At 38.0% G+C, this 19,386-nt stretch overlaps 1 long non-coding RNA gene across 1 annotated transcript; it reads left to right on the forward strand.

Moving 5' to 3' along the window:
* Positions 1–1,317: 1,317 nt before the first annotated feature.
* LOC149137295 (uncharacterized) lies at positions 1,318–17,602 on the forward strand. Its single transcript, XR_016240826.1, has 3 exons — positions 1,318–5,742; positions 13,960–15,827; positions 16,950–17,602. It is a non-coding gene; the product is annotated as an uncharacterized LOC149137295 (long non-coding RNA).
* Positions 17,603–19,386: the final 1,784 nt, after the last annotated feature.

Here is a 19,386-nt window from a genome sequence, read left to right on the forward strand (position 1 = left end):
CGAATTTATTTCATGTAAAAAATTGTCTTATTTCGATAATTTCAACCAATCACTGACGTCCATTCAGCCGATATACATTAAGTGCCGACTACATAAACAAACGATTCTTCGTTTTATTTGCTTTTTTCATTTTAAATTTGCTTTAACCCTAACCCTAACCCTAACTCTAACCCTAACCCTAACCCTAACCCTAGGGTTAGGGTTAGGGTTAGGGTTAGGGTTAATTGTTTCAGAATCGTTTGTTTATGTAGTCGGCGCTTAATGTATATCGGCTGAATGGACGTCAGTGATTGGTTGAAATTACAGAAATACGACAACTTTAACATGGAATAATTTATGGATTTCTTTTTTTTTTAAGAAGACTAAGAGAAAAAGATGTTTTATATGACACATTCTACCAGTGTTCCAAGTTTCAAAGTGTTTCGTTAATGAAAAATGTGGCCCCCGTTTTAAAAAAGATCCGAGGTGTGTATTTATATGAGTATATATGCGTAGATGTGTTAATATCATACACATTTATATACACACACATACACAAACACATGCATATGTTTGTGTGTAAATAGGAGGGAGTGGACAAACGAAAGAAAGTTGCTTTCAACACGTTTCGTAGGAGTTACATTTACTCGTTTGGTTCTGTAAAGTTTCGTAGGCTCGTCAAACGAAACTATCTTGCCAAGGCTCGTAGGAATTTACGAGCTTGACGAAATAGTTTCGTTTAACGAGCCACACGTTTATGTACATGCGCATACTCTCCATACACGTACGCACGCACGCATACATGAAAGATATATGGAGAGTGGTGCAAGCTACGTGGCTGGTGACGCAGAGAATGCTTAGAAGACAAGTCTACTATAAGAGGGAAGATCAGTTACTAAAGAGCAACAACGTCTGATGCAAGTAGCGTGAAGCCATTGTGATACATTTACTCCCTCCACCTACGCAATCCACAAAGCCATTAAAGCCATTAAAAGACAACAAATTAATGCTTGCACCTATCTCCATAGTGACTTGTAACAATATTATTTGGAAAGCGCTGGAATAATGTCATAATAACATTAATACGTCATCTATTCTCGTTTTGGTTACAGTGTTGGAATGAAGATTAGAACAAAGAAATAATTGCGTGAGTATATGTATGTGTGTGTATGTGCGTGTCTGTACGTGTATATATATATATATATATATATATATATATATATATATATATATACATACATACATACATATGTGTGTGTATGTATATATTCTTTTAATATCTATCCATCTGTGTGTGTGTGTGTGTGTGTGTGTGTGTGTGTGTGTGTGTATGTAAAACAAAAATAATCTATGAGAATGTTTAGTGAATTTAGTTTGGACAACAAAGACGTAAGATGCTATATAAGATAAATTATCGATTTATTGAAATTAACTTCGCTTGGAGAGAACGTAAACAAACACCTAATGGTAACTTCTGTCAGCTCCAAGCGGCAAGGGAAGATATCTCCAAGAACCAGTAACCAATTCCTTGAATTAATATGTTATAAAGGGAAAATCATGCATATTTAATAAATTTATTAGAGAATAGCAATACACGAATTAAATTTCTTTCCAGGAATTTATTTTGACGTGCAATGGATCGTATGTAGTTCTAATTCAATGGTTATACGTCGTGCAACTAAAAACATTTCTTTCCAATTGATCTTATTTTATTTCAAATATTCTCAAAGATGACCATGACATAATCCTTATGCCACACTCTTGCTTTGTATCGAAAGCGTTTTCCGCATCCAACTTCCCCACAAACACTTGTTCCGTTTTCATGCGATCATTCATTCGTGCAAAATGTTCGGTTTAGCGTAAACGATGTTTGGGTAATATTGCTTCAATATTCAAGACTTCAGTTCCCATAAAAATCTCTGTTTCTGGAGTCCACTAGGGCCAGCTGACATTCAGAATGTCTTAAACCGTTCAGATGAAAGCCGTCAAAAACCTTTACATGATATTTTGGAAAGTGTCATGACTCGCAGGAGTAATGAAGGGAAGTTAACGCATTGACACGATACATAGTTGTTTTTCTTTTTGTCAACCTCGAGACGCCGTGTTGGGAATCGACACGAGACTTAAGAACCCTGAAAGAATCAATGCCTTCTGATATATATTACAATGTAAGGAGCAACAGCGGTTGAATATGCTGTCAAGGTAGACATACTGTCAACTACTTTCACTTGTGTTTCATGGAGCTGGCTGAAACATTACAGCTGTATTCATTAGACTATTGCCGATATCAGATGTATTACAGCAGCAAGAAGAATTTGTATCGCTTCAACAGAATGTGCAACAAAGTCGCTGTCATTTACACAAAAGAGATCATGCATAAAAGATAGAAAGACTTTCATATTGATAGTAAAATGCCGTAAATTAAATAGATGACCAGGATATCTATACTTTACATTATCTCTCAGAAGAGCCATCAGTGGTAAGAAAAATAGCAAAATACAAACTGGTGTTGGAGTGAGAGCGTCACTTTGCTTAACCACATTTTTTTTTCAGTAATGGTCCCACTAAGTTCCAATTAACATCGACTCATACTTCCATTTCATTATAAGATGATTTAATTATCAATACAGCAATTTGGATGACGATGTGTCGATAGGGATACCCTATTAACAATATTGTATAAATCAATGAAAACCTGGACAAGATTCATGTTCTCATCTTTGCACCCTTCCTCTCCTACATCTGCTTTGCGGTGAAAATGATATACATAATTACCTCTCCCAGAACGGAAACTACATAAAGATGAAGTAGGACAGCAACTGCAAGTTTTTCTTTTTTTCCTACTGGATAAGAATATTTGATAGTTCCTTGCCGTCTGCTGAATAGAAGAGTAGAATGTGCAACTTAACTTTCAGTGAACTTTTGTAATTTAATCCTGTAAGTTAAAGTCCTCCACATCTGATAGTTGACTAGCAACAACGTAAATCATCAGGACAACTCAACTGGATGAGAGAGAGAGAGAGAGTAGGATTAAAACTATTTTTATTTTTGACGAAATTCTACAAGTTTTCGCTTGGTTAATTTAATACATTAGGCTGACAGTTCAAATCCTCTATGAATAATGGTCTTGTTTCCCAAATTATAGATAGCTTAAAAAATTTAAGAGCAAGTGCACGAAATAGTTAAAGAATATTTCGTTAGATTAAAGTGTTGAGTTTAAATCTTGATTTGATAGATTCTTTCTAGTTTTAAGTAATGAAATTATCCCCGCCTTAAATAATTCCCGATGTGAAGGCGCAATGGCCCACTGGTTAGGGCAGTGGACTCGCGGTCATAGGATCGCAGTTTCGATTCCCAGACCGGGCGTTGTGAGTGTTTATTGAGCGAAAACACCTAAAGCTCCACGAGGCTCCGACAGGGGATGGTGGCAAACCCTGCTGTACTCTTCCACCACAACTTTCTCTCACTCCCTGTTTCTGTTGTGCCTGTAATTCAAAGGGTCAGCCTTGTCACACTGTGTCACGCTGAATATCCCCGAGAACTTCGTTAAGGGTACACGTGTCTGTGGAGTGCTCAGCCACTTGCATGTTAATTTTACGAGCAGGCTGTTCCGTTGATAGGATCAACTGGAACCCTCGACGTCGTAAGCGATGGAGTGCTAACAAATAATTCCCGATATCAGTAGAATCACTACATGTGAAATACTTTCAATGTGAAAAAAAAAAGAAAAGAATAAAGAAAAACAACTGCTGTTAATGTTGGATAGAGACAGTTGACTGAATAAAGTGCAATGCTTTATCACTAAGCGACATTTTATCCGTCTTTACGTTTTGAGTTTAAATTCCTCTGAGGTCGACTATACCTTTCATCCGTACGTGGTCAGTATAATCGACTTGGCCCATTCTCCAAACACTTTTTTTAGTCGTTCACAAGTATTTCTTTATTAGCCACAGGGGCCCAACATAGAAGGGGCGGCACAAGGACAAACAACACAACGTGGGGACATAAAAACATAGACGATTGAATGAAATGAATTATAAAATAGATGAGGATGAAATGGCTACTTGTACCCCACTATGGATTAGACCATTTGACTGCTTTTCTTTTTTTTTTACATTATTAATCAATTTTAGTATCAAAAATTACTTTCGCCATATGGTTTTAAGTCCTCATATTCCATCACCGGAGGTAGAGTGTCATATCTCACCTCCTGTCCTAGTGGGTCTATGTTTTATTAAAATTCTTCTTGTAATTGCTTATAGTTTTCTCTGTCAATAGCAGCACATTTCATGTCTTCTAGGTAATCTTTTTCTGGCATATTCACTTTTATTATAGTTTTTATTTTATTTAACTTCTTCTCAGTTGCCGAGCTCTTTGTATAGATCATCAAATATGTCTTGTTTCTATGCTCAGCCAGTGAGGTATGTCTGTTTGTGTGTCTGTATACCAACTGGGAGAAGCTGGGTTGTTTGCGGTGATGGTTTTTTTCTGAGGTGTTTGCATTGGTGAGGTTGGTGTGTCATCTGTCTGTTTTTTCTGTGTGTTGTTCAATATCCACCGTCTTTGTTTTTTGGTCTTTTTTGGAGGCGATTGTTTTGGTTCCTTCCTCTTTCTGCTTGGAACTTCCTGGTATTCTTCAACCGTATGTGTTATTTCGGTGTTTTTAACGTCGTTCTTTTTCTCATCCCGGTTTTCCTCCTCAGGCATTTCATTCTTGATTTGAGGACAATTTGCTTTTATATTTCCCCTCCTCCTACAGTGGTAGCAAGTGGGAGGTCTTCTCCTCTACCACCACTCGTAGCTTTACATCTTCGGGCAGCTCGATTTCCTCACATATCTCTTCCAGATCTTGTTGGGTGGTCTGGATTGTAACTTCCAATCTATAGCCCCATCAGTTCATCTGCTTTGTCCTTGTTGCATGCAGTATTGTTGGGTTTTCGTTCGTACCCGTCAATATTGCAGCTATCAGCCACATTTCAGCTATCTCAGGGGGCACCCAGCCAATTCTCACTCTCACAACATGCTTGTCGAGATAGGTTGGCAGGAGCACCCATGCCTCCGTCTTCAATGGCATCGTGGAATGCTTTATTGCCTCCTTTATGGGGGCAAAACACACATCCACTGTGCCGAAAATCTTCCTTTACTGTAGAATATTGTCATTGATTCCTTGGAGGCAACTTTCTATTGTCTCCTCACTCGCTATCTCAATTTTGCTGTTTTCCAAGGACATGTTTCTGTATGTCACCATTTTTGTTTTTTTTTAATGGTAACAACTTCAGGCGGGGTGGAGGCGTCAACTTCAACCTTGATCCCTCCCTCTGTATTGTCTGCTTTCCCCTAAATAGGGGGAAAACAACAAATAAATATCACGGCCTGTAGGCAAAACAGTTATAATTTTCATTAGATCAACAATTAATTTAACAAGAATACTCAACTGAAAAAATCGTAGCGAAACCCATTCTCCAAATTTGCTGTCCTTTTACAAGAATTTGAATCGAATATTAATTTCTGGAGGTATAAATCTCAAGTAGGATTTGAACTGAGATCACCTAGTTTTGCAGCTAAATACTTTGAGGTCTACCATTTCTGTCAACCAATCACAAAATTTCATTTCTAAATTCGGCTTGAGTCAGTATGTGAAGAATATAATCAATTAAGCTGGCTTCCCTATATCCTGGCATGTGTTTTATTAAGCTCTGGAGGGATAAACAGCAAATTCTGGTCAATTTAAACTCTAAACACAAAATGCTGCGTCAAATCAAGGTAATTATGAACATGTTTCTGCTGTTTTGCCACCTTCCCTTGTCTGGTATTACTAATATTATTTGTTATTATCATTGTTTATATCTATTTTTTTATTCGTGCTCCTACAGTTTTTAATGTATTCGTACCGTCTCACAAAATAGTCAATACATTCATGATAAAAAAAAATAATAAAATCGAATCAAATTAAGTGCTTCATTAGCAAGCAATAATGAGTTAAAATCCTCTTATGAGTGTCATTAAAGAGTGTGAAGTGCTTCACTTATTTGCCTTAGATATAATATTTAACAGCCTTTCAAACTAACAACACATTGATAAAATAGTGTATTATAAATCCACGCTTTCTCTTAGGAGCAAATATGTACTTCGACTCTGAGTCGGTTGCTGATATATTAGAAGGTAGAAGTGGAAACTTCATCATCCAACGAATAAGAAAAATCTTTTGTATACTGAAATCTCTTTTAATTCACAGAAATCTGTTTTCAACTGAGTTATTTCTATTTCGTCATCAATTTCCTGTTAACTGAACTAAAAAAAACTAACTATATACTAATGTCATCCAAATCCATCTATTAATACACTCTCCTTTCTTTCTTTAACCATCCTTCCTGTCTCACCTCACAAACCCAGCACTGTACACTGTTCTATGCTTATTAACATAGAACAGTACCCTTCAGAACGCTATTCCAAGAAACGTTTTTATACACCTCCACCGGCAGAAGTTCGAAGTGAATATCGGACCTATAGATCCCATTAGCGTAGGTAGGCGTCTAAAGGTTTCAAACGTTATCTATTCTCCCGGTATGAAAATAATGAATTCTACAACAGGTTCGGCACGAGAAATTTTAGGAGAGAGAAGTTTTATCAACTGGAGAAAAAGCAAAGCAAAGTTGACATCAGCGACATTTGGACTCAAAACAAATATTCGTAAAAACAATGCACTTTGCCAGACGTTTCTGGCAGCCATTACCCGCCTGCGACTAAATAATTGGGAGGGAAAAAAAAGACATCAAATTGCCACAAGAATGCCCCATCTAAGTTAGAAAAAGTAGCCAAATTTCATTTAAAGCACGTCTTGCTATCTTTAAAAAAAGGAAGGTTGCACCGAATAATTAAGTTTAGAAAATGAGTCGGGGTAATTACGTTAGAAATGATTCTGAACATAGATCCACTCGTTCGGCGGCCAGCACGAAAAAAAAAAGACACAAAAATATGACCAAATATACAGACTTTATTTCCTAAAGAGCCTATAAAGGACCATTCGGTGAGTTAAAATGACAAATTTTCTTTGTTATACTACGGTTTCTAAACACGGACTCTTTGGATAATGGAATCGTGTATGTAAATATGACGAGGTGGTTATGGTTGGAATGCTTTAGAGTATAGGTCTGCTTAAACAGGGCTAACCTAGTCTCAAAAAATATGTAATATTTCTGGTTTAAATTAATTTTACAGAGGTTATCGCTATATTCCCTATTGTGCCAAACTGTATATGTTGTTAGTATTGATCCCAAAGAAAATAGAGAAGGTTAAGACAACCTCAGAGGCGATCAACTTACCAAAACAAGACCCTACAACATATCCTATGTTAATTAATCACTAGGTAATGAGAAAACTTATTTATCTCACGCAATTCTGACAAATTTGAGTCAGCCAAATATCCAATCCTTGTACTTTGTAATTCGCTTTCTCTAATAAGATTCAGTCACTGATGTAAAACTATCCCTTTCCACGATACTTGATGATATTTGATATCGAAGAGATTAATATAATCTTTAGATATCAATTAGTCATTTTTTTAAACGATGATTTTAATCTCTCTCTGTCTCTCATTTCTTCACAAACTTTGGTACTTCACTCCATCCTATGGAGGAAGAAATTTTTTGGACGTACTGAAAATAGCAGCTGTATCTCTATACTCTTCGGCGTACAATATTCCCGAAACAAAAAAATGAAGACATGGCTTTGAACACTCGTGTTTACGGATGTGTTCGATCAACACCGACCTAGTGTTTAACAGCAACAACGACAGATTTGATATAGATAAACTGTACACAAGCCTGCCTCTGTGTGTGTATGTAATCATACATATACATAGATGAACATATATATATCCGGTAATGCAGCTGAGTATTTAATTATAATAGCCATTTATGTATCGTACTTAAAGTGAACACATAGAGATATACAAAGACTCGTCTCAGGAGCGGCAAGCGAGAGCGCTAGATGCATTCAGGCCTTTATGGGTCTATTCAGTGGTGCGTACTCTCTTTGATAGTTGTTTTTAAGTCTATAAGAGATCATAAGGGATGTTATCTCAAGACAAATACTGCAGTAAGTGGCGATCGACCTCCTGATTATATACTTACACACATGCACACACACAGTGCTTGTGTAAGTATATAATCAGGTGTGAAAGACGAATGCATAGCTGTTTCGTAATTTTTTACATGCAGTATCATTAACGTCGACACCCTAATTTATATACGTATATGAACACATCTTTATGCACACTCGGCATTATCTATACTATAATAGAGAAAGCTGCTTATTAATAAGGTATGTAACAATTACTAAAAGAAAGCAATTATTAATGGATTGACTGCCTTTTTTATTTTTTTTTCTCTGTAATTTCAGCTCAGAGCTGCGGCCATGCTGATGCACCGCCGTTAAATATTGTCTGGGAATATTTTTATAAATTCATGTTCTAAAAAATTTCCTATAATTTCGATTTGTCAAATACCTCATTTTTTAAATTCCAATTTCTCGCAAATTTAAATATTCATTGCCATTCGCTGCGGAGTATTCCATTCTCATCTGCAAAGTCTCTCACTTTCTCTTTTTAAGTTTTCATTCGCTATTTGGAAAACCGACGGTTTATTCTAGTAATGTATACGTAATCTATTATTTATTGAATGAAAATTTAAAAAATAACCGTATAATTTTTGAACACTGGATAGCTGTGAGAAAAGCCTAGGAAGTTGGGTAATTACTATTAGAAGACGAGGTGAAAAAAGTTAACAAGTACTCGAAACTTGCACCTTATTCAGTTTAAATTCTTTATTGCTTACCAGAGGCCAACACAGTGGGGGGGGGGGCAATACAAATAGACTAGGGGATCAAGGATGATTATAACATAAATGACAAAATAATAAAAATTTATGAAATAAAACGAATGAAATACAGCACAATGGAGTGGAAGCCGGGTTCAGCTTCGACCCCGCAAGCCCCGGTCCGCCACTGTAGCCTTGCCTTACTTCTATGGCTTACATTCAAGAGGGATCACTTATTCTCAGTTTTCGTGCGACATCCTTCCATCTTTTTTCATATGTATCACGCGACAGACACCTCTTTTCCAGTCTTATTTTCCTTTTAAGGTGAAAAACAAAAAGGCTCACATTCGCGTCTTCCAAACCACCTCTTTCGCTATAGCAGCCACAGTGAGAAAAACTTTTCCTTCTCGGTTAAAGGAGGAAGGTGGAACTATCTTAATGATTGCCTCGGAGGACAGTTGTACTCTTCCAAGACATGATAGCAGCTGTTCGACGTAAACCCACATTTCCGATATTCTCGGGCGTTGCACAATCGCGTGCAGAACAGTTTCGTTGTTCTGCTCGCACGTTGGGCACGCGGACAGACAAGAAGTCTTGCAAGTTTATCGCAAACTCGTAAAGCACCACGGTAACATTGCCAAGCCAAGAGACTTTTGGAAATTATCCATAGGCCCCAGCCCGAATGTTCTTCGGAACAGGCCGGTGAGTTCAGTATCGTCGAGGCCCAGGGTCTCCCCAGGACGTCGTCGCACTTGCCCTCTACTAACCCTCTATAAAAGGACGAGGTAGAACCCCCGCCGCTGGCATTACCCGTGTAAGAGAAGCGCACGAGAGCCTGACGACACTAGGGTTGCTATGCTTCCAACCTTGGTCTACGCTTGATCCCACGGTTCCAGTTCACCGAAGCTAGAAAACCTGGGAAGCATCGGTTTAACGAACGGAGACTACACCTGTTCACCATCCAGGTAGAGCCACAGATGTCTCAACCTCAGCGTATGTCTGCCCATCAACAGCTAAGGTATCCCTAGCCCACCCTTTAGCAGCAGATAGAGCGCCTTACAAAAAGCGGAAGAGCAAGCTCTCCTGCACAGTTAGCCACGAAGTGGGGCAAGGCACGACGGTTAGGCAGTAAGTAGGTGATCACATGCGATAAACACATTTGTGACATCCGCCCTCCATTTCAGGGATAGCTACCGCTCGGATCAGGTTCGAGTTAGGAAGGTTACCCTGCCTACCACCTCACTCCATCTATCTGGAGGTCCAGTCCGAACCAGACCCAAGCATTTTAACCTGTCCCACCGTCCAACGTCCGACGACGCTTGCTGGGTGGCATCGTCTTGCCCCCTCCAGGTGCTGAGTTGCAAGCCGACCGATTTCTCCCTGTTAATTTTTGCTCCTGCCGCCACCTCATAAACCTTAATGGCCGCACCTACCCTTTGTAGGTCTACCTCGAATACGATGATGGTGACGTCATCCGCATACGCCTAAATCGATTTTCCGCAACCTAGATCACACGAGACGCCTCTCATCTCCCCCAATTTCCGCAGCAAAGGCTCAAGAACCAATACATACAGGAGGGGAGAGAGGTGACACCCTTGACGTACGGAGCGCTTGATTAAGAACGGTTTCGAGAAGAACCCGTTTACCCAAACGATCGAATCGATGTTGCTGTAAAGAGTAATGATTCAACTGAGAAAGGTCGGGCCCAACTCGACTGCCGCGAGGGTCGACACCAGATACCGATGGTCAACCCTATCAAAAACTTTAGATTGGTCTGAATGGACCAAGGTCCCACCCTTGCGAGGAATCCTGTTCACACTTTCTAATATATAGCGTATAAGGTGAAGATTGTCGTGCATGGATCTGCCTTGAATGGCACGCGTTTGTGCCTCCCCGACAATTCCACCCACGGCACGCGCCAACCTTTTTGCTAATACCTTAGCCAAAATCTTCAGATCTACGTTAAGCAGAGTGAAGGGCCGAAAATTGTCGATTAAGTGCCCCTTGCTTGGGTCCTTTCTAAGCAGTGTCACAATTAAAATTAAAAAATAACCGAAAATGCTCTTTCCATAGTTTTGAAGTATAAAAAAAAAATTGGTCAAAATAGGTCCGGAGTGGGATGATGAGGGAGGGGTGTAAAAAAAAAAAGAGTTTACAAAACTTTTTCATACAAAGATGCCACCCCACCCATCCATCATTTTGAAGGCTGTGGTTTAGAAAAAAATGAGGAAATCACTGACAATATATATATATATATAGGCGTAGGAGTGGCTGTGTGGTAAGTAGCTTGCTTATGAACCACATAGTTCCGAGTTCAGTCCCACTGCGTGACACCTTGTGCAAGTGTCTTCTACTATAGCCTCGGGCCGACCAAAGCCTTATGAGTGGATTAGGCAGACGGAAACTGAAAGAAACCCGGCACTATTTCCACAAAATGTATAAATTATATACTCTCTCTCTTTACTCTTTTACTTGTTTCTGTCATTTGACTGCGGCCATGCTGGGGCACCGCCTTTAGTCGAGAAAATCGACCCCAGGACTTATTCTTTGTAAGCCTAGTACTTATTTTATCGATCTTTTGCCGAACCGCTAAATTACGGGGGACACACCAGCATTGGTTGTCAAGCGAATTTGGGGGGACAAACACATACATACATACATACATACATGTGTGTGTGTGGGACTGAACCCAGAACCATGTGGTTGGTAAGCAAGCTACTTACCATACAGCCACTCCTTCGCCTATAAATAATCATTTATTATAAGTCGTTAATTACACTTTATAATTAGGGCCAAAGTCAACCAAATCAAAATCATTCATTTCAGGTTATTAAACACGAAGGCTCAGACATTTAACTAAAAGGAAATTTAATGTTTTGACATTAATGCTTTTCTGAGTTGACTCTGAGCTAAATCAATTAATAGAGCTTCAAACGCAAATTGAACCGAGTTTCAGTCGTGTCGAGCAGAACCAACCGTCACTCTGCAGTACTCGATTGTTCATTATTTCTCTTTTTGTCTCACCTTGTCTCCATCTCTACTCTATGTAATATATCTAATTTATATCTTCGTGTATGTATGCATGCAATCAGGCATCTTAGTTTTCTTTCTTAATTCTTACGTCTTCATTAAGGTTCTCTAGGTCCTCCCTTCACTTTCACGACATCAAACCCGCAAACCCGTCTTTTCTCTATAAATCAGCCAACCGCTCAGATAACCTACCACTTCATCATATTGGCTACATAGCAGAATTGGTAATTTCATAGCTGAGATCAGTTTGTCAGGTGAAAGGCGTGAAGCTGATGGATGGAATCGGTAACTAAATACATCCGGTCATCAGTATTTGGTTAAATAAGGGAAAGAAAGAGGGAAGAGAGAAAAAAGAGTAAGGTGCAAGCTATGCAGATTCACACACACACACACACACACAGTGTGTGTGTGTGTGTGTGTGTGTGTGTGTGTGTGTGTGTGTGTGTGTGTGTGTGTGTGTGTGTGTGTGTGTGTGTGTGTGTGTGAGAGAGATAGAGAGTAGTTGGTGAATGATTATAGATGTGAAAGGAAAGTGTCAGAAATGTGAATGAAAGAAAGATTAATATTGCGCAAAAGGAGAGAAAAATTACGACAGAACAAAAGAAAAAATGTGATAATTTGCAATAATTTTTTTTAAATAGTTGTTTAAAGGAAGGGATTGGCTCACCATTTTCTACGTAGGTTCTCCTAATACAGAAGAAAGTAAGTAGAAAAAGGCACAATGTGAAAATAGAGAGACCGAAAGAATATGAAATAGAAGTTGAACAAGAAATTGGTAAAGAAAGTTTATAAGTGAGATCAGAATGGGAACCGAACTACGTTGAGGATTTTTTTTTGTTTTTGGCTGAGAACAACCCAATAAATGTACCTTAACTTGGTCTGGCTGGAACAATTATGTACAAAAAGTTCTTCGATCAGGCCCGGCCTGGGGTTAAACTAAAATAAGCAAGGAACCAAAACAAGAAAGGAGAAAGAAATAGATGAAAAAGATGGAAAACGGTGATGAAGAGTGCAAGTGAGAGTGCGGAAAGGGAAAGAAAGATGTGTAAAAAAAATGGGGGGTGAGAATGGCAGAAAGAGCACAAAAAAAAAAAAAAATGGAAAGGCAAAACAGAAAGTAGGGGGAAGTCACTCACAGAACTATTGGAAATGTGTAATGTAATACGACCTATCACATGGTTGGGTCGTCCGCAATTAACCGGTAAAAAGAGCAGTTTTTGTGGGACAACCTGCCGGACGAAAAACAATACCTGTCAAAGGGTGATTAAGTTACCAACATCTGGAAGGAGGAAACCACTAGAATTTGCTTAAAAATTTCCCTAGAAGGAAAACTTTGACAATACTTATGACTTCGCATGTAGCCATTATAAATGTATATCTATAAGTAATTAAAATAATAGGGTAAGAAAATTGATATTAATTAATATCAATTTAATACCAAAAAACAAGCACATATTTGTATGTATGTATGTATGTATGTGCGTCTATATACATAAGTACATGAATGTGTGTGTGTGTGTGTATATATGTATATATATTATAATAATAAAGTGTAAAAATCATGATTTTACCGGGGAATCAGCGCGGAAATAAAAACCTTATAGGTAAATTTTACAAATATTTTATAATTATATACATAATTATAACAAGGGATTGGCTATAAGCCTCTCCACGCGCTGAAAAATAGACGCCAAAAGACACTATTACCACCTTAAAATCTCCGAGAATAACACACTGGGTTGTAGGTGAGCAAAAGAAAGATAATGAACTAAACTTTTGGTTAACCGTATACAAGATCCTGTTTTAAGCTTAAAGTAAAAAAAAAAAAAAAATAACCTACTGCTCTCATCAGCAACGGTATTCCATAGCATAAATTTACGAATATCCACAAATACGCATGCAAACGGCGTCGTCACACCCAGTATGTTATTTTAAGGTGGTAATAGTGTCTTTTGGCGTCTATTTTTCAGCACGTGGAGGGGCTTATAAACAATCCCTTGTTATAATTATGTATATAATTATATATATATATATGTAATGTGTGTATGTTAACATACTAGAGCTCCTTAATATATACATATAACAGCTGATAACTTAATTTTCATTTTTGTTTTGGGTTAACCCATTAACTAAGAGAACCAAAATAAGCTTTGAAGAAAAGAAATTCCCCCAAAAGTGCAAGTGGAAGATTGAAAACGCAGTTGAAGTGCTAAGACAGTTTATGAGGGACTTTCAAACAGATCTACTGACGTTATTTACCATCATTCGAATTAGAGATATGTTTGAAGCGGACGGAACTGTTCAGAATATCCATGAGAAATATTTCAAAAGACCATGGACATTGCTAAGTTCCATGAATCAAGAAAGGTTACTGGAAAGTTTGTTCGGCAAGCAAGTCGTGAGACAGAGATTTTAAAATCAAGCATTCCTCACATTTCGAAGTTCTGTAATGCTCTCAAGGCTGATAACCCAAACTGAAGAGTGGAGTTTTGCGAGTGGTGCTTGACAAGACGTGTTGGTGCACACTTTCCAACAAAACCTGTGTGCAATGATGAGGCAACGTTTAAAGTGATTCAACCGCCACAACTACATCTCTGCATATTACGGTGGAACATCATGTTAATTTTCCAGGAGTTACAGTATGGTGCAGCTTATCAGCAAAAGAATTGGACCATTCTTTTTTCAGTGTATTATGATTGGTCCCGTTTACTTGAACTTACTGCACCAGTCTTTCAGGACAAGCACTCAAGAACGATTTTGAAGAATGTGGACTTTTATTTCCAGCAAGATGGAGCACCCCACACTATCATAATAATGTATGGGCTTTGATGAAATTTTTTCAAATAGGTGGATTGGACAAAGAACTTGAGTAGAATCCCCTCCGCGTTCACTGGACTAGATTTTTGTTTTACGGGGATTCTTAAAAGATAAAATTTTCTGTATAAAAACAGCAACGATCGACGAATTGAACCAAGCCAGTGAATGATAATTCGCTCGAATACCAAACAGTTTTTGTTTGCAATTCCATTCCTTCATGTTATTGCTATGCCTGTGCCAGAATGGCCATCAGTTTGAAAACAAATGTTCATAAAAAATTAAATTCTTCCTAAGATTCTATTAAATTTTGAAAATTAAATATAATCGTCTATACGCTGAGTTTGTAATCATATGACAAGTGTATACATTTTTAGGGGACACTCTGTATGCACGTATGCATATATATTTATGTGTGTCTGCCTCAGTGGTTCCCAAACTTTTCATCATTCAGGACCTTTTGTATTTAAATGAATTTTCAGGTGGACCCCCAAGCTTTTCAGAAGTTTATTTACTCCACAATCTGATATTTATTAACTAACAAGAAGCTTGTTTTACTGGTTTCACCTCTCAGTTGAAAGATATATGAAATTAGAAAATGGCAGTAGTAAAAAACTTTACTTGGTTTATGAAAGGTTTGAATCTGTTTTATTGATACTGTAACCTGGATTTCGGGCATAATGGCAGACCGTTTTATTAGGAGATAAAATCACATGTCCAGGTTTCTGTATTTAAATTTTATAAAAAGCAGCTGGGAGAAATCCGACTCTCATAAATAATTGGAAATGGTATGAAATGTTTCAATGATTCGGACTCGAATTCTAGCTGCTCATTTTTCACATGGAACCAAATATGTCTGCTAAATCGTACCAAATGAAACTTGGCACTAAAGTTCAACAAGACTATTTCTTTCTCATTTGAAGTAAAATATTTTACAGTTTTTAGATTTATGAGATGGTCTAGAATACAATTGTTATTAGTATCTGATGAGGGAAATAAACCATAAAACTTTTTTCAAATGTTTTGTTATTTCTCCAGAGAAGTCCTCATTAGATGCTGCAAGGAAGTTTGAGTATCACTAGGATTCAAACACGCCACTCTACAGACGTTCAGACGACAAGTCTTATTTCATAATCGTGGTTTCCTCTATCTTCAACTTTAAAAATCGTTACAGGAGCACCCTCAAAAGTAAGTCATTGACGTACGTAAAAATATTAGATTTATATGCTCCCTTAGTTAGCTACAAAACGTTATTGAATTCATATGAAATGATTTTTCGTATAAAAAGAACCAAGTAGTTTACTGTAAGACGATCAACGTACTTTGGAAAGCAAGAGCAATTGTTCATAGGCACTGCCCATCTCCTTTCTCTCTCTTTCTCTCTCTCTCTCTCTTTCTCTCTCTCTCTTTCTCTCTCTTTCTCTCTCTCTCTCTCTTTCTCTCTCTCTCTTTCTCTCTCTCTCTCTCTCTCTCTCTCTCTCTCTCTCCATCTCTTTCTCTCTCTCTCTCTCTCTCTCTCTCACACGCACACACACACAATCTAAAGGTAAGAGTTTAACGGGTATGATTATGAAATTAATTGCTTTCTCTGCCTCTTCGTCATCTCCACTTTTTTCGCATGTTTCTTGCAGCTAATGCTTCTTTGTACCTGCAGCAATGAGCCCATATGGCAAAATTTCATTGTCAATTAATAAATCGTTCAAACTAATAAAAATAGATTCACTTGTGCTGGTAATGGTTTGTAAAATAGAAATCTTAATTATAAATGTATATCGTATGAATGTAAGGAAATCGGCCCAGTTTGAAGTATCCCTACTTTCGTTTAAATGTAAGGAATAACATTCACTTTTAAGCACTCTTTCTCTCACTGATATTTAATGTTATCAGACAGGTCTTCTATTTGCTGCTTCACAGTGTTTGATAGTGGAATTGCATCATAATTCCTTGCTACATTGTCTCCTCTCATTCTACCTGTTATCAATTACCTTGATAACAGGTAATTTTAGTTCTTCCACTGTTGCATGTTGTTTTCCCCATTTTGATATTAATGGACACGCCATATGATGCAAGCACAACGTTTTTTATTATCATAAACTGCTACTATTTACTTTATTTTGTTACGTCAATTTCAAGAGACATGTCTGTGTCTGAGAATATATCTTTCTCACCACTGGAATGTCACATAGAAATGGTTTGTTCTAGAGGTTGTATAATATTGCAACTTTTGCACGTCGCATCGCGACAACTGCCTTCGTATTGCCACCTATAATAAAAATTCGAGTTGAGACTTCGTATTTGTTATATTTTCAGCAAGAGAATCTAAAATTTCAACGTCAAAACAATTGTAAAAAGAAAATGAAGACACTTTACAGCTATAAAATCAAACACCATTTACGACTCTCATAGCTCTTATTACTCTGTTTTTATTTATCTAAAAACAAAGCGCAAAAAATATTACTGCAGCGAAAACAATGTCACCTGCAGTATCCGTTTACAAGAAGCATTTTCCTTCTCTAGTTCGTTCTGTACACGTTGTTCTGTCTGATGTTAGTATTGCCTATAGTGTATTGTCTATTTCCTTTTACTGTATGCTGTATGTACTTTACACTGTCTATAAGATGTATACTTCTTATAGAGAGAGGTGGTATCAAAAAGTCCTTGGACTAATTATGTTTAATAAAAAGCTAACTTATTTACCCAAGTTTTAACATCGTCTCCTTCGAAATAGTTACCTTGCGCAGCACTACACCGGTCCCAGCGTTCCTGTCACTTTAGGATTCCAGCTTGGTAGTCGTTTTCCGTAAGCGAGTCGAGGGCCTTCTGCGATTCGCGGTGAATCTTGACAAAGTTGGTGGGATTTCGAGTTTGGGCGACTATCGGACAGAGTAACAATAATGTTATTTTTTATCGCCTGTTCAACTCTTATATAATAAGCTTGTTACCAACATTTTTCTCTTATTCAATTAGTGTGTGTGTCTACGAGTTCATTATCTGCACTATCTTTCCCATTTTTTTTAAGACAACGTGATTTGTTTTGAAGAAGCTTTGGGATTTATTTCTAGCAGGTCGAACTACCTACGTATTGTGTCTGTATTTCCTTTCTAGAATGTTCATAATGTAGAATATTTTCATAATTTGATATTTTCATCTGACCATAGTACGTTCTGTTTACAACGTGTTCTGTCTAGACTATGTTATTCTGTTTCTGATGTGTTTGTCTACTTTGTGTTTTGCTGTTTTCCGCATACCATGTATTTTTTTCTACAGTGTATTTCGCATGATGTCGTACTATGTGATGTTTACCTTAGTTATTGTACACGTGCGTGTGTGTGTGTATGTGTGCGAGATCTGATAGCCGCATGTAGATTATGTTGGTAATTGATGACGAACGGGTGTGAGTGCTTGCAATGTCCGAGGTAATTGGCGAGGCGAAATGACTTGTTCTACAGTCACCGATGCTGACAACATAATAGAAGAGCATTAGTGTGTGTGTATGTGTGCTCTAAGAGCATTAGTGTGTGTGAGTGTGTGTATGTGTACGTACGACTGTAGATGTGTTTGAGTATGACTAGGAATAACAAACCTCAACGAGACAGTTTGTCGTTAGCTACAATAATATTGGTGATGTCTGTGATGGTGGTAGTAATTGTAGTGTTAGGAAGTTCAGATGAGATGCAATGGAAGTGTGGAGAGGCTTATGTACATTGGATAGAAGAAGGGACAAACGGATGAATATGGTGACAAAAATGACTAAGTTATAATGCCGTAAAAGAAGAAAATGAAATTATACATAGTATACAAAATATCATTTCTCTAGAGCAATGGCCTTCATTTTCTTTTTTCTATCTTACTTTGTGGAGCACCGGAGTTCCAATGAACAAATGTTGGCGCGCTTCGCAATGAAAGTTTAAAAGTGCACCACAAAATACAAACATAAGTGCAGGCGTGGTTGTGCGGTGAGTAGCTTGTTTCCCAACCACATGGTTCCGGGTTCAGTCCCACTGCGTGGCACCTTGGGCAAGTGTCTTCTATTATAGCCTCGGGACGACCAAAGCCTTGTGAGTGGATTTGGTTGACGGAAACTCTGTGTGTGTGTGTGTGTGTGTGTGTGTGTGTGTGTATATATTTGTGTGTTTGTCTGTATTTGTCTCCCCATCATCGCTTGACAACCGATGTTGGTGTGTTTACGTCCCCGTAACTTAGCGATTCGACAAAGGAGACGGATAGTATAAATACCGGGCTTACAAAGAATAAGTCCAGGAGTCGATATCTTCGATTAAAAGGTGGTGCTCCAGCATGGCCACAATCAAGATGACTGAAGCCTAACCATGAAACACGTAAAAGAATAAAAGAATATCCCTGAATGTGAGGGACAGGATCGTAAGCGCATCGGATAAAGCGCATCTCTTTATATTCTGCCGAGGTCGTCTTTGCCTTTCCTCTTTTCGGGGTCGATAAAATAAGTACCAGCTAAGGACTGGAGTCGATATCATCGACTACACCGCCCTGACCGTGAGCCAAAATTTCAAACAATTATTCTTGCTTTTATTTCTCAGTATGGTTCTTCTGACGTCCAGTCACCTTAGGTATCAAGCAGCATCCTCCTTTCCTTTTATTTCCAATTCTTTATAATCAATCTAATTATCGGGTGCCCTTCGTAATGTTTTAGCTGGCAGAATCATTAGCACGCGTGGAAGTATGCTTAGCGGCATTTTGTCCGTCTTTATGTTCTGTGTTCAAATTTTGC

This window comes from Octopus bimaculoides, chromosome 2 (genome assembly GCF_046866305.1).
Source record: "Octopus bimaculoides isolate indiv1 chromosome 2, ASM4686630v1, whole genome shotgun sequence".
NCBI lineage: Eukaryota > Metazoa > Mollusca > Cephalopoda > Octopoda > Octopodidae > Octopus > Octopus bimaculoides.